The 14722-nt window shown below is 39.8% G+C and overlaps 1 non-coding gene across 1 annotated transcript; it reads right to left on the bottom strand.

The window, feature by feature from the left end:
• Positions 1–9587: 9587 nt before the first annotated feature.
• Positions 9588–9691, bottom strand: LOC148544436 (small nucleolar RNA R71). Its single transcript, XR_015902095.1, has one exon. It is a non-coding gene; the product is annotated as a small nucleolar RNA R71 (small nucleolar RNA).
• Between the last annotated feature and the right edge of the window lie 5031 nt (positions 9692–14722).

Consider the following 14722-nt stretch of genomic DNA (forward strand, 5'->3'; position numbering starts at 1 on the left):
GCAATTGCTCACCATTCTAAAGGGGAAGATCAATGGAAACCTCATCAAAGAATTCTATGCAAATGCAGTTAGAGAGGATAAGACCAAAGCCCCAACCTTCAAAAGCTATGTGAGAGGAAGGGAGGTGGACTTCAACCCAAGTGCCATAACAAGAGCTCTTCACTTGAAATTACCTCATTTTGATGAGGAGAGTTATCAGGCATGGATAAGTAGAAGCCCCGATAAGGATGAGCTCTCAGAGATAGCATCAGATATTTGTGTCATAGCCGCTGACTGGGAGAGGTACTCAGATGGGAGACCAAAATTCATAAAAAGGGGAGACCTTCACCCTGAAGCCAAAGGGTGGTTTGAGCTTGTAAGGAGGTCCATCCTACCAGCTGCTAATAATTTAGAGGTTAAAATCAATCGAGCCACTATGGTACAATGCTTAGTACAAGGTGGGGAAATCAAAGTGCATGAGCTCATTGCTGAAGGGATTCAAGAGTCAGCTGAGAAAGCTGACTCAGGTGCCAGACTTTGGTACCCCAGCACCATTCTCCGCTTGTGCAACAAGGCCAAGGTAATATTTGAGGACAGCAGCCCAGACTGGGTGAACCCAGGGAGGCCAGTCACACTCGAGCGAATGGTCTATACCACACCGACTCAACAACAAAGAAGGCCACATATAGGAAGGCAAAGGGCCCAGGAAGAAGCTCATCAAGAGGAATATCATCAGGAAGAATATCAACATGAAGAGCATCATGACCCAGCCAACTTGAATATGACTCACCTTCTAAGAGCCATTGAAGATTAGGGACAGAGACATATGGAAGGACAAAAGCAAATACTGAACCGGCTGAGCCAACAGGAAGCATGGCAAAAACAACAAATGGAGCAGCAGCAGGAACAATACTCCCAGCTCACTCAAGCCATCAACCAAGTGAATGAGAGGCAAGAGATTCAAGAGAAGCACTTGCAAGAACTCAACCAGCAGCAGATAGCCCAAATGAAAACTTTCACTGAGTTCACTGTACTCAATGAAGGAAGGCAACTACATAGGGAGGAGTTCTATGTAAACACTCAAGCCGAGTTGAACTACATGACCAGTAATATGCATCAGCTACACTATGCCATTCCTACATATGATGAGGTCCAAAAAGAATTTGTAGAACAAGAAGAGAGGAAAGTGAAACAGCAAAAGGAGACACTCAAAAAGAAGATGGAAGATAGTGGTTTCTGGAGGAAGCTGCTTGGAAAAGGCAAGGGAAGTGGAAGTACAAGCACTCAAGAGAGACACAATGAGGACAAACAAGGATGGGAGCATGGACATCCACATGAACCAAAGGTGGTGGAGTTCTTTTTAGTCCATCGTTTTCTATGCTTTAAATAAGGAAGGTCTTGTATGAAATAGAACCTGATTCCATGTTATGTTTAAACTTTTTAAAATTCTATCTTTTAAGTTTTCTTTCTGAATAGGTCCATGATTTCTGGTTTAAATGTCACTGCATCATTCCCTTATTTACTTGTAAGCTTGTCCATTTTAAATCAAATTGAAGAAGAGAATGATTATGCTTTTAAAAGACCAGAGTAGAGTTCATAATGTGGAAGTGCATTCAGGAATCTTTGGGGTAGTCATAAGTTAGCTAAGTTGGTTCAACCACAAGGCTGGGATGACAATTATCTGGCCTAAATACTTTGCTTTGGATACACTCATGAGACTAAGTTAATAACAAGATCCTAAGAAGAGAAAAGGGAAAGAACAATGGAAGTAAAAAACAAAAGAAAAAGAGTAAGCAATAAGGCTAGGCATCAATGGTTTTAATCTTGAGGCAAGTGTCTGTGGTGCTCCTGTGTGAGGGATCTACTTGGATGAATAAGCTCTTAAGGGTGCCTTATCACTTGGTAACTTGGGTTAACTAACTCGGGATTATCAGCTGAAAGTCCACTATCAAGAGTAACCTTCACTACAGAACATTTAGTAACCCAAAGAGGTGCTGGACACCAAGGTCTCAAGAAGAGAAAATAAATAAACTAAATGCCTGTAGTGTGTATGTATGGGGGATAGGCTTGAGGGAGTAAGTCCTTAGGGGTGTTTCAACACCTAGCACCTTGAACCAACTGGTTCGGGAGTGTTGGCTGAAAGCTTATCTTAAAGAGTTGCCCCCTTACAGAGCACTTAGCCTAAATAACACAAACAACCCTTGAAATAACAATAAAAGGATCAATGAATAAAGGTCTCATGGGATATAAACAAAGTGGGTGTTTTAGGACATGATAAAGGTCTGAAAGCCAGTAATGGAATGAACCTAAGTTGCTATGCATGAAACCACCATAAAATCAGTAACATAACTTCCACAAGAATGACTCATTCCTCTGGATATTCAATTAATCATTCTCTTGTTCCAGTACTTGCTTAGGGACAAGCAAGCTTTAAGTTTGGTGTTGTGATGCCAGGGCATCTTGGCCAGTTTCACTGACCTTTTCTTTACTGTTTGTAGGTTAGTTTCATGCATTTCTTTAAGAAATAAACTAGTTTTGGGTAGATATTCACTTATGCCTTGATTCAAGCATACATTGTGCATTTTACATAATTTCATGAGGATTTTGCATAAGTTTAGTGACAAATATTATGTTGCATTACTCATGACTTGGACTAGAGCTTTGATGCACTTTATTGCTTGATTTCAGGACCAAAAGGAAGCAAGAAAAGGGGAGGTAACTTGCAAGGTTAATGAGAAAAGTGATTGCCAATAACACTCTCAAAAAGCCATCAATGCCCATGTTAGAGAGTCACGTTAACTAAGTTAACGTGAACTCTAACGTGGAGAAGAGAAGTTGAGCCAACGTTAGTGACACTTAACATTGTTACTAACGTTGGCAATTACTCATAAGTGGCCACGTTAGAAGCCACGTTAACCTAGTTAACGTGGCCTCTAACGTTAAGGGGGGAAGAGAAGCCAACGTTAGTGACACTCAACATTGTCACTAACGTTGGCCTATGGTGCAAAGTACCACGTTAACTCCCACGTTAACTTGGTTAACGTGGGAACTAACGTAAGGGATGAAGAGTTGTCGACAACGTTAGTGACACTCAACATTGTCACTAACGTTGAAGCAACCACACAACCCCCAAGAGTCACGTTAACTTCCACGTTAACTTGGTTAATGTGGAAGCTAACGATGAGGAATGAAGGATGAGCCAATGTTAGTGACACTCAACATTGTCACTAACGTTGGGATGGATAAAGATGGCCACGTTAGAAGCCACGTTAACCTAGTTAATGTGGACTCTAACGTGAGTGTAACAACCCCGATTTTCGAGTACGCGAGATCGTTTCTGAATACACGGATTTCTCCGAAAGATCAGTAAGGGGAATACCTCTTCTGTATCATCAAGCATCTCAATCCTCATTGTCATTATATTATCTTTAACTCAGGACCTTAGTTGAGACAAGCTCGATAACGCGGTCACGAAGAACCTAGTTTTTGAACCGTATCGGTTAGGGGTTTTGATTCGGTTTTTCGTAAATAGTCTCAGTTTGACAAACCAGACTCGATTTATAAGATGAGAGAGATAATAGTATAATATTATCATTATATTAGTATTAGAAAATGCTTGAATGATATTATAAGGTTACCTAGTCTGTTTTATTTAAAAACAGAAAATCGGTTTAACCGGGTTTACGGTTTACTGGTGCAGCTTAACACCAGCACTCTCTGGTGACTTTAGCAATGCTAAGGCCTCATTATTCATGTTTTATTCTCATAATAAATATGTTACTAGTGTCATTTATGCTAGTAGCTCAGAAAATAATTTTTAGAGATGTTTTTGCAAGTGTTCCGGTACACCTAGTTTTAGTAGTTGTACACCAGAGATATTTTAATATTATTTTAATCAACCTCCAAGCCAACCAATCACAACTCACCTTACACCCCCAAGACCTCCAAGGCTGTCTCATTTCATCATTTTGGCCGAAATTGAAAGGAGAGAAAAGAGAGAAAACTTCATGAACACTTAATCTTCAAATCTTGATTTCTTCTGAACCAAAACTCAAATCAAAATTCCGATTTCACCGAAATGATCCTCTCTTCTTCCTCTACATAACCATGTGACTTATCAAGGCTGGAAATAAGGTGAGATGGCTGTCTCCCTCCCTCTTCAATTCGGTTTTCAAGGAAAACCATGCCAAACATGTGTTTTCTTGATGTTCTTCCTTAGGAATCATGCTTAACTTGACTTGAGGGCCAAGAAACATTAATTTTCAGCAAGTCTAAGGTGAGATATCTCTTCCTAACGTGCTGAGGGAGATTTGGTCAGTTGAGAGTTTGTGGATTTAAAGTTGTTCTTGATGTGTTTTAGGAGTAAAAAGTGCTTAAGGACCACCTGAAAGTCTAACCGAATTTGGAGCAGCAAATCAAGGTAGGGATTGACGAATTTAATCTTGATTGATTGTGTTTGAGTTGTGTGATTATGATATGGTTTGGTTATGCTTGAAATTGATTGTTTATATGAGTAATTCTTGTTGAAATTTTGGTGAAAATTTGATGAAATTTGATGATATTCAACTTTGAATTTGTGTTCTTCATGGCTGCTGGAAAAACGAACCCTAGACCTTAAATTGGGGTTCAATTTGTGTTAAAATCATGTAGAAAAGATGGGGTTTTAGTGGCTGCAATTTTATTTTGAATTTTGGTAAAAATCGGTTGCTGAAAAGACTGAAAAACGGGTAAAAACAGAGAAAGAATCTGAAGAATTTATGAAGAACATGAAGAACACTTTGAGTGTGGTGAAGAACAATGAAGAACACCTTTTTGATTCATAAAAGGGCAAGGAAGTAAAATTTTTGGTGTTTAAGGGGTTATATGGTAATTTCGGAAGTTAGGGTGGTAAAAGTAGAAATATTAAAAGTTACGGGTGGTAAAAAGTGAATTTTAAAGGTTAAAGGTTAAAGTAAAGTTAATTTTCGAAAATATAATAATAAAATAATAAATAATAATAAAATAATAAATAATAATATTTAATTAAAAATAATATTTTAATAAAAATAATAAAATAATGCAGAAAAGGCAGTTTTCTGTAAAAGCTTTAGAAAGAAAACTTTAAGCGCAGAATCTCATAATTACCTTCATAAAACACTTAGGGAGTAGTAAGAACATATTAGAGAGGCAAAGATAAAAGAAAGATAAAAAGTTGAAGAAAAGATAAAATTCGAAGAAAAAGTCTGTAAGGTTTTAATGACAGAAAAACAAACACAGACTAGTGAACGAACTAGGGCAACTTAGTTAGTACTTGAGTCGCGACTAGGGTTAGGTATTATATGAAAAGTTAAACTATTTCAGTATAGACTTAATGAACCTATACTCGGGACAGACTAACTATTCATACCGAAATTTACATAAGCTTTAAATACATATGTTAAATAGAGAAATCAGAGCAGAGTAGAGAAACACAGAGAACAGGGCAACCAGAGTAAAGTAAAGAGATAAAGAGAAAAAGAGTAATATAGATACAGAGGAAAGAGTAATCAGAAAAAAGTAAAGAGATACAGAGAACAGAGTAATCAGAGCAGAGTAAAAAGACAAAGTGAAAAGAGTAATATGTTAAAGAGAATAGAGAACAAGCAGAGGGCCAGTTGAAAGGTCATTTGTTGCGTTAAGGCCACTCCAGAGATATTTGTATATTCAACTGCTGCTTTTCTGTTGGCCCTAGAGGTCCTGTAGGCCCAAGTTCACCTACAGTAAGTTGTTATTCCTGTAGGCCGAAGTTCACCTGCAGTGAATATCAATTTTGTATCTCAGGGTGTGGTTCCTGTAGGCCGAAGTTCACCTACAGTGAGTTGTGATACCTGTAAGCCGAAGTTCACTTACAGGGGCACCATTTCTGTAAGCCGGAGTTCACTTACAGAGGTGTCATTTCTGTAGGCCGAAGTTCATCTACAGAAAGTTGTTGTGCTGTAATTAGACTTTTTCTGTAAGCCGAAGTTCACTTACAGAGGTGCCATTTCTATAGGCCGAAGTTCACCTATAGAAAGTTGTTATGTTGTGATTGAACTATTCCTGTAAGCCGAAGTTCACTTACGGGAGTGCTATTTCTGTAGGCCGAAGTTCACCTACAGAAAATAAGCCATATCTAGGACTAGTTCCTAGGTAATGTCGGGCTGCAGGGTGTAAACCGACACGTGAGCTCATGGCCTGCATAGGACAGACATGCATCATACTTGGTTGCACATTTCCTCTGTTATGATTGTTGTTTGAATGTATGCTTTCTTTGTTTTCATTCTATTTTCTGTGTTTGTGTTTTGTTTTCTTGTATTCTTTTGTTTGTGTTTTGCTTTCTATTTTCTCTATTTATCTGTTTCCTCTGTCTACTGCTTCTCGGTATTCTGCTATTTATCTGCTAAACAACACGAAATTAATGAACTTAACTAATAACCCCGACCCTACTAAGAACTCCCCAGTTCTTACCCCTTCTCTCTCCCTTCCCCCTTCAGATAGAAGCAAGAGTTCCTTTCCGTAGTTCGCTGACGATCGTTTGCGAAAAGGATTCCGCTCTAGGTAGTCTTCTGAGTCTAGGGTGAATCCCATTCTCTATTTATATGTAAATATTGTGAGACCAGCCAATGTCTGCACCTCGTTTGTACGTGAACTTTAACCTAAATCCTGTGTACGAGACTCCTGTTGTGTGGCTACTTCATGAGGTACCAGAGAGACGTCCTGTGGAAAAGTCTGATCGTGCAGGGAAGTAGCAGATGATGTTCTATCTTTTGGTGACGTTCCACCTGACTTGAGTTTTGAAGACCTAGAACGTACTTTCCCTCGCTTTAGTAGTTTAGAGGGACTAGGTGAGTATAGAGTCTAGGCTAGCCAGGGTGCCAGCTTAGGGACTTCTTGAACAGGTCAGGGCCTAGGATGTTGTATGTATATATATGTATATAGATATTATTTAGCTATATCTAGGGGTGTCCTAACTAAAGATCTTTACTCTAATAAAGGCTGGATAACCGAATGATATCAACTGCATGTGATATATTTATGTATGGTTGTTTATAACTGTTTTATCTGCTATCAGTTGTGAATTGCTTATGAATGATTTCGTCTATTAATCCAAATGTTTTAAAAAAAAAAAGTACCTCGTAAAATAACTACGCTTTTAACAACGAATCAGGCTCATATAATAAATAATAGATAATAGATAGGTAGACAAGTTGGTAGCGCTCAGTTTCTAGTATGATCATGACGTACCAGAAATTGGGTCGTTACAGTGAGACCTAGGGGCACATTGGAACGTTAGTGACAATGTTGAATGTCACTAACGTTCTCGAAGGATGGCAAGGGCCACGTTAGAAGCCACGTAAACCTAGTTAACGTGGGCTTTAACGTGAAGCAAGAAGGGTCACACTAGAACGTTAGTGACAATGTTGAGTGTCACTAACGTTCTCGAAGGTTAACAAGGCAACGTTAAAAGCCACGTTAACCTAGTTAACGTGGGTTTTAACGTGAGGCAAAGGGGGTGCATTGGAACGTTAGTCACAATGTTAAGTGTCACTAACGTTCTCGAACTTATATTCTCACTAAATATTAACACCCCTAACGTCCTGAACTAAAGTCTCCGCCCACTTCGCACTTTTTCTCTGCAAGTAAAGCCAAGCCCAAATAAAGAAAGGAACTGCTTCAAACTTAAGATCCAAAGGCCCAAGACTTGAAGAATCACACTAGAAGCTGAGAATAGTAGTATATATAGGAGTAGCTTTGAATTGAGAAAGAAGTTCTGGAGGCTGGGGAAAAAGAGAACTACTCTCTGTATTTTACTTTCTTTGCAATTTCTAGTTTTATGATGTATTCTCCATCTTTGTTTTCATTTTCAAGAGTTATGAACAACTAAACCCCTTTCATTGCGTTAGGGAGCTCTGTTGTAATTTAATGGATCAATACTAATTTTCATTATTCTTCTTCTATCTTTCCTCTTGATTTTACTTGAAAGCTTTCGATCTTCATCCAATTGAGTAGTTATCTTGGAAGAGATGCTACTCAAACTTGGATCTCTTTTGAACCTTGAAAGAGGAATGAAGAGATCAAGCTAGAAATGCTTTCTCATGCTGGACCAAATTGGGTTTGGATGGGTATGTGACTATAACCCTCTCAATACTTGATTTGGGAAATGCATGTGGTATAATCAGTGACCATACTTCATCTCTTCTCATGAGCAATTGACCAAGGAATTGGCTATTGATCAAGATTTGAGAGATTGAATTGCAAGAAATTGTAATTCAATCACTTAAGATTGCCAAGGAGATCAATGAGTGCATTGATTGAGGAAGAGATGAAAATGAACTTGATCCGGAGAATTGCAACATCTCCTAAGCCCAATGAACTCCCCATCTCTGATCTTACCCATTCTCTTTAATTTCTGCCATTTACTTTTATGAGCAAATCCCCCATTCCCATTTACAATTCTGTAATTTATTTTCAGTCATTTACTTCCAGTCCTTTAATTCTAGCATTTACTTTTCTGTTATTTACATTCCCGCCATTTTATTTTCTGCAACTCTCAACCCAAATTCTAGATTCGCTCAACTAGAACATTCTTCTAATTAAAGTTGCTTGATCAATCAATCCCTGTGGGATTCGACCTCACTCTATTTTGAGTTTTTACTTGACGATAAATTCGGTACACTTGCCGAAGGGAGATTTGTTGATAGACAAGTTTTCCGTGCATCAAGTTTATGGCGCCGTTGCCGGGGATTGATTGTGCATCAACAATGATTAAATTGGAAGATCACTAGATTGAGCATTTTTATTTTGTGAATTTCATTTTCTATTTGAGTGATTTACTTTTTGTTTTAGTTAAACTTCTTCCCTTCCCCCTCTACTCTTTTGTTTTTCTTTGTTATTTTCAATTCTGTTTGCTAACCCACTAACTGTTTGATATATTGCATCACCCACAACTAACAGTAATTCTGACACAAATACTGTCTGCACCTATTTTCTTTGCTTGTACTTGTTGGTTGTATGACAGGGAGAAGAAGCGGGCTTCAACTTCCTTTGATTCTGAACCTGAGAGAACCTTCCTTAGACTAAGGAGGGAGGCAAAAGAAAAACGTGTAGTTGGTGCTGAAGAAGAGGAGGAACACTTTGAGGAATACTTTGAACCTAACATGGAAGAAAACATGGAAAATCATCATGAAGAAGAGACTCACAACCATGGCAGAGGAGGTGGAGCAAATCATACTGGGGAGGATAGAAGAGTTTTGGGCTCTTACATCAATCCAAACCCAGGCAATTGTGGAAGTAGCATCCAAAAGCCAACAATCCATGCCAACAACTTTGAACTTAAACCACAGCTCATCACCCTTGTTCAGAAAAACTGTTCATTTGGAGGAGGTGTTCAAGAAGACCCAAATCAACATTTTACCACCTTTCTGAGAATATGTGACACAGTGAAATCTAATGGTGTTCATCCTGATGCCTATAGACTGCTCTTATTTCCTTTCTCACTCAAGGACAAGGCAGCCAAGTGGTTGGAATCTTTCCCAAGGGAGAGTTTGACAACTTGGGAGGATATGGTGAACAAATTCTTAGCAAGATTTTACCCTCATCAACGAATCAATAGACTGAGAGCTGAGGTCCAAACTTTCAGGCAACAAGATGGTGAGACTTTGTATGAAGCATGGGAGAGGTTCAAGGACTTAACAAGGAGGTGTCCACCTGACATGTTCAACAAATGGGTGCAGCTGCACATTTTCTATGAAGGGCTCTCTTATGAGTCAAAGAAGACCGTAGACCATTCATCTGGAGGATCTTTGAACAAGAAGAAGACCATTGAGGAAGCCATAGATGTTATTGAAACAGTAGCAGAAAATGACTACTTCTATGCTTCCGAATGAGGGAACACAAGAGGAGTGATGGAGCTAAACAATGTAGATGCTCTGTTGGCCCAAAACAAGCTCATTACCAGCAGCTAGCTAACCTCACCAAGAAGATGGAGAGGAACCAAGTAGCAGCAATCTCATCTTCATCAACAATCGAAGAAGGAGTGAATGAGGAAGCAAAGGGGAGTCAGGAGCAAGCCAACTACATTGGGAATTCACCAAGGAAAAACTATGATCCATACTCCAAGACTTACAACCCTGGATGGAGAAACCACCCAAACTTTGGGTGGAGAAGTGAGCAAGATCAAAACCAAGACCAGAGATGTTATAACTCCAACAACAATGCAGCTCACCAGCAATTCACCCAGAGGACATCTCAACACCCCCACAACAACACTTCTCCACACACTTATCAAAACCAAAACAGCACATCTGCTCCGAATCACTCATCCATTGATGACAAGCTCTCTAAGATTGAAGCCTTACTTGAAGGAATATGCCAAGAGATTCAAGAAAATAAGGTGTTCAAAGAGGAGGTGCGAGCCAATATTAAGAACCAAGGAGAGACCATTAGGAAGCTGGAATTCCAGATGGGATATTTAGCTGAGAAGATTCCCAAACCTACTGATAGCTTCCCAAGTGACACGGAGAAAAACCCCAAAGGAGAAGCAAAGAAAGTAAGATGGGAAGATTGCAAAATGGTCACTACAAGTGATCAAGAGACTGAAGACAAGCAAAGCAAACTTCTCAAACAACCTGAAGACAACTCAATAAAGGAGGAGGATAGAGATCACAAAGAACCAGAAATGTCACAACAAGAGTTGCTGAAGCTCTATGCACCCTTTCCTCAACTGCTCAATGGTGCTGTGGGAAAGAGAATATACTCAAGGTTTCTAGACTTGTTTGCATTTCTGCATGTGAACATACCATTCATTAAGGCAATTCAACAAATGCCTGCATTCATCAAGTATATGAAAGAACTTCTTCCCAGGAAAAGCTCACTCAAGGGAGGGCAGACTATAGTGATGAACAAGCAATGTAGTGCCCTTATTCAACTTGAGTTGCCTACAAAAAGAAGAGACCCAGGAAGTTTTCATATCCCTTGTGCCATAGGTGAAAATATGTTCGACAGAGCACTATGTGATTTGGGGGCCAGCATCAACTTACTGCCCTTATCCCTGGTGAAGAGGCTACAGATCAATGAGATAATGCCCACAGATGTTATTGTCAGACTGGCTGACAAAACTCAAAAGCAAGCAATAGGAGTGGTGGAAAATGTGTTGCTAAAGGTTGGGAAGTACTTTCTCCCAACAGACTTTGTCATTCTGGACATGGAAGAAAGTCACACTCACCCAATCATATTGGGAAGACCATTCTTAGCTACAGCCAGAGCACTTATCGATGTAGAGAAAGGGGAGCTAATATTGAGAATCCATGATGAACGACTTAGCTTTAATGTCTTCAAACTCTCACAAGAAACAGATCAAGAGGACAAGGAACTAAGCACAGATGATAATGGGACACTGAAAGAAAAAAGAAGCATTGAAGCACAGCCAGCTCATTCTGAGACCCCCTTAACTGACAAACAAAGAAAACAGCAATTGCCACAGCTCAAGGAAAAGTTGGAGGAACCCAAACCTCTAGAGGTAGGTGAAGACAGCATCACAACTCCTTGGAGAAAAGAGGTCACCAAGGGGAAGGCAACCTCAAAAGAAACAAAGAAGAAGGTACCAAGGAGATGGAGGAACAAGAAGATCCCTACGGAAGACTTCTCTCCAGGGGATAGAGTTGTCTCAGCTTACTTCCCAGATATTCCCCCTAATCTCCCTACTGTGCCATCTCAATTACCTAAGGTCTTCACTATCAACAGAGTTCTTTCCCTGGAACATGTGGAGATCATTGATCCAACCAATGGATACAAGTCCACAGCAAGAGAGGAGGACTTTAAGCACTACCAACCACCATGATGAAGGAAAAACGTCAAGCTAGTGACGCTAAAGAAGCGCTTCATGAGAGGCAACCCATGTTTTATATGCTTTCAGATGATAATGAATAAGTCAATCTTTATGAGCTTCAATCCAAACTTGACAAACAATTGGTAAAAATCTTCTTATGCAGAATATAGTGAGGAACAAGTTTGGTGTTCAAAGCAAACCAAGATGCATGCTAGTCTTGGGAGCTTTGAACACAAAACCTCCATCACAGTGATCCAAACTAAGTTTGGTGTCACCTCATGGTGCCACCAAAATGCATATAAGGACCCACCAATAGTTAGTTAGTTAGTTGGAATTCATAAATAAACAATCAAATCCTTTCTTTCATTTTATTCTAGTCGTAGAGTTTAAATTTTTTTTATGATATTAATTTTCTTATTTCAAATCTTTATAGGAAAGGAAAAGAAGCATGAAAAGGGATTGATTGGACAATTAAATGGGGGAGATTTCGCCACTTATTGAAGAGCACTACACACATGTCTCAAGAGGGAACGCATGGGAAAACGATGCCATGCAACATTGGAGAAAGAAGACCCTTGAAGACCGAACCAATCACTCTCATTAAGTGATGATCCTTGTCTTTCCTTCATACACAACCCCATCCGTCCATCTAGTAAACATTCATGCAATCCACACCCTTCATTCACTCATGATTTTCTTATATAAGTGAACCTTAGTGCATGCTCACTCCTCACATTCAAATCCCCACTCTCCACACTTCTATTGGCACACTAAACCCTTCATCACACATTGCTTTAACCAACCCACTCTTCATCTATCCGAAGCATCAAACCCCCTCAAACAACAACTCAAGTCATGGCATCATCAAGCTCAAAGAGGCAAAAGAGGAAGGAACCTATGGAGAGTGCTCCTTTTGATAAAAAGAGATTCAAGACTGCCTTTCATGAGCATGAATTTGAGCGGATAAAGGTCAGAAAGATATTGCCAGAGTTAATCTTCCAAATCAATGCCATTGAATCACCACAGATTTGGAGAAAAATCGAACAGAGGGGGTGGCAATTGCTCACCAGTCCAGAGGGGAAGATCAATGGAAACCTCATCAAAGAATTCTTTGCAAATGCAGTTAGAGAGGATAAGACCAAAGCCCCAACCTTCAAATGCTATGTGAGAGGAAGGGAGGTGGACTTCAGCCCAAGTGCCATAACAAGAGCTCTTCACTTGAAATCACCTCATTTTGATGAGGAGAGTTATCAGGCAAGGATAAGTAGAAGCCCCGATAAGGATGAGCTCTCAGAGATAGCATCAGATATCTGTGTCATAGCCGCTGACTGGGAGAGGTACTCAGATGGGAGACCAAAATTCATAAAAAGGGGAGACCTTCACCCTGAAGCCAAAGGGTGGTTTGAGCTTGTAAGGAGGTCCATCCTACCAGCTGCTAATAATTCAGAGGTTAACATCAATAGAGCCACTATGGTACAATTCTTAGTACAAGGTGGGGAAATCAAAGTGCGTGAGCTCATTGCCGAAGGGATTCAAGAGTCAGCTGAGAAAGCTGACTCAGGTGCCAGACTTTGGTACCCCAGCACCATTCTCCGCTTGTGCAACAAGGCCAAGGTAATATTTGAGGACAACAGCCCAGACTGGGTGAACCCAGGGAGGCCAGTCACACTCGAGCGAATGGTCTATACCACACCGGCTCAGCAACTAAGAAGGCCACATATAGGAAGGCAAAGGGCCCAGGAAGAAGCTCATCAAGAGGAATATCATCAGGAAGAATATCAACAAGAAGAGCATCATGACCCAGCCAACTTGAATATGACTCACCTTCTAAGAGCCATTGAAGATTTGGGACAGAGACATATGGAAGGACAAGAGCAAATACTGAACCGGCTGAGCCAACAGGAAGCATGGCAAAAACAACAAATGGAGCAGCAGCAGGAACAATACTCCTAGCTCACTCAAGCCATCAACCAAGTGAATGAGAGGCAAGAGATTCAAGAGAAGCACTTGCAAGAACTCAACCAGTGGCAGATAGCCCAAATGAAAACTTTCAATGAGTTCAGTGTACTCAATGAAGGAAGGCAACTACATAGGGAGGAGTTCTATGTAAACACTCAAGCCAAGTTGAACTACATGACCAGTAATATGCATCAGCTACACTATGCCATTCCTACATATGATGAGGTCCAAAAAGAATTTGTAGAACAAGAAGAGAGGAAAGTGAAACAGCAAAAGGAGACACTCAAGAAGAAGATGGAAGATAGTGGTTTCTGGAGGAAGCTGCTTGGAAAAGGCAAGGGAAGTGGAAGTACAAGCACTCAAGAGAGACACAATGAGGACAAACAAGGATGGGAGCATGGATATCCACATAAATGAAAGGTGGTGGAGTTCTTTTTAGTCCATCATTTTCTATGCTTTAAATAAGGAAGATCTTGTATGAAATAGAACCTGATTCCATGTTATGTTTAAACTTTTTAAAATTCTGTCTTTTAAGTTTTCCTTCTGAATAGGTCCATGATTTCTGTTTTAAATGTCACTGCATCATTCCCTTATTTACTTGTAAGCTTGTCCATTTTAAATAAAATTGAAGAAGAGAATGATTATGCTTTTAAAAGACTAGAGTAGAGTTCATAATGTGGAAGTGCATTCATGAATCTTTGGGGTAGTCATAAGTTAGCTAAGTTGGTTCAGCCACAAGGCTGGGATGACAATTATCTGGCCTGAATACTTTGCTTTGGATATACTCATGAGACTAAGTTAATAACAAGATCCTAAGAAGAGAAAAGGGAAAGAACAATGGAAGTGAAAAACAAAAGAAAAAGAGTAAGCAATAAGGCTAGGCATCAATGGTTTTAATCTTGAGGCAAGTGTCTGTGGTGCTCCTGTGTGAGGGATCTACTTGGATGAATAAGCTCTTAG

The sequence above is a fragment of the Arachis ipaensis genome, chromosome B9 (assembly GCF_059453495.1).
Source record: "Arachis ipaensis isolate K30076 ecotype BB chromosome B9, ASM5945349v1, whole genome shotgun sequence".
In the NCBI taxonomy this organism is placed as follows: domain Eukaryota; kingdom Viridiplantae; phylum Streptophyta; class Magnoliopsida; order Fabales; family Fabaceae; genus Arachis; species Arachis ipaensis.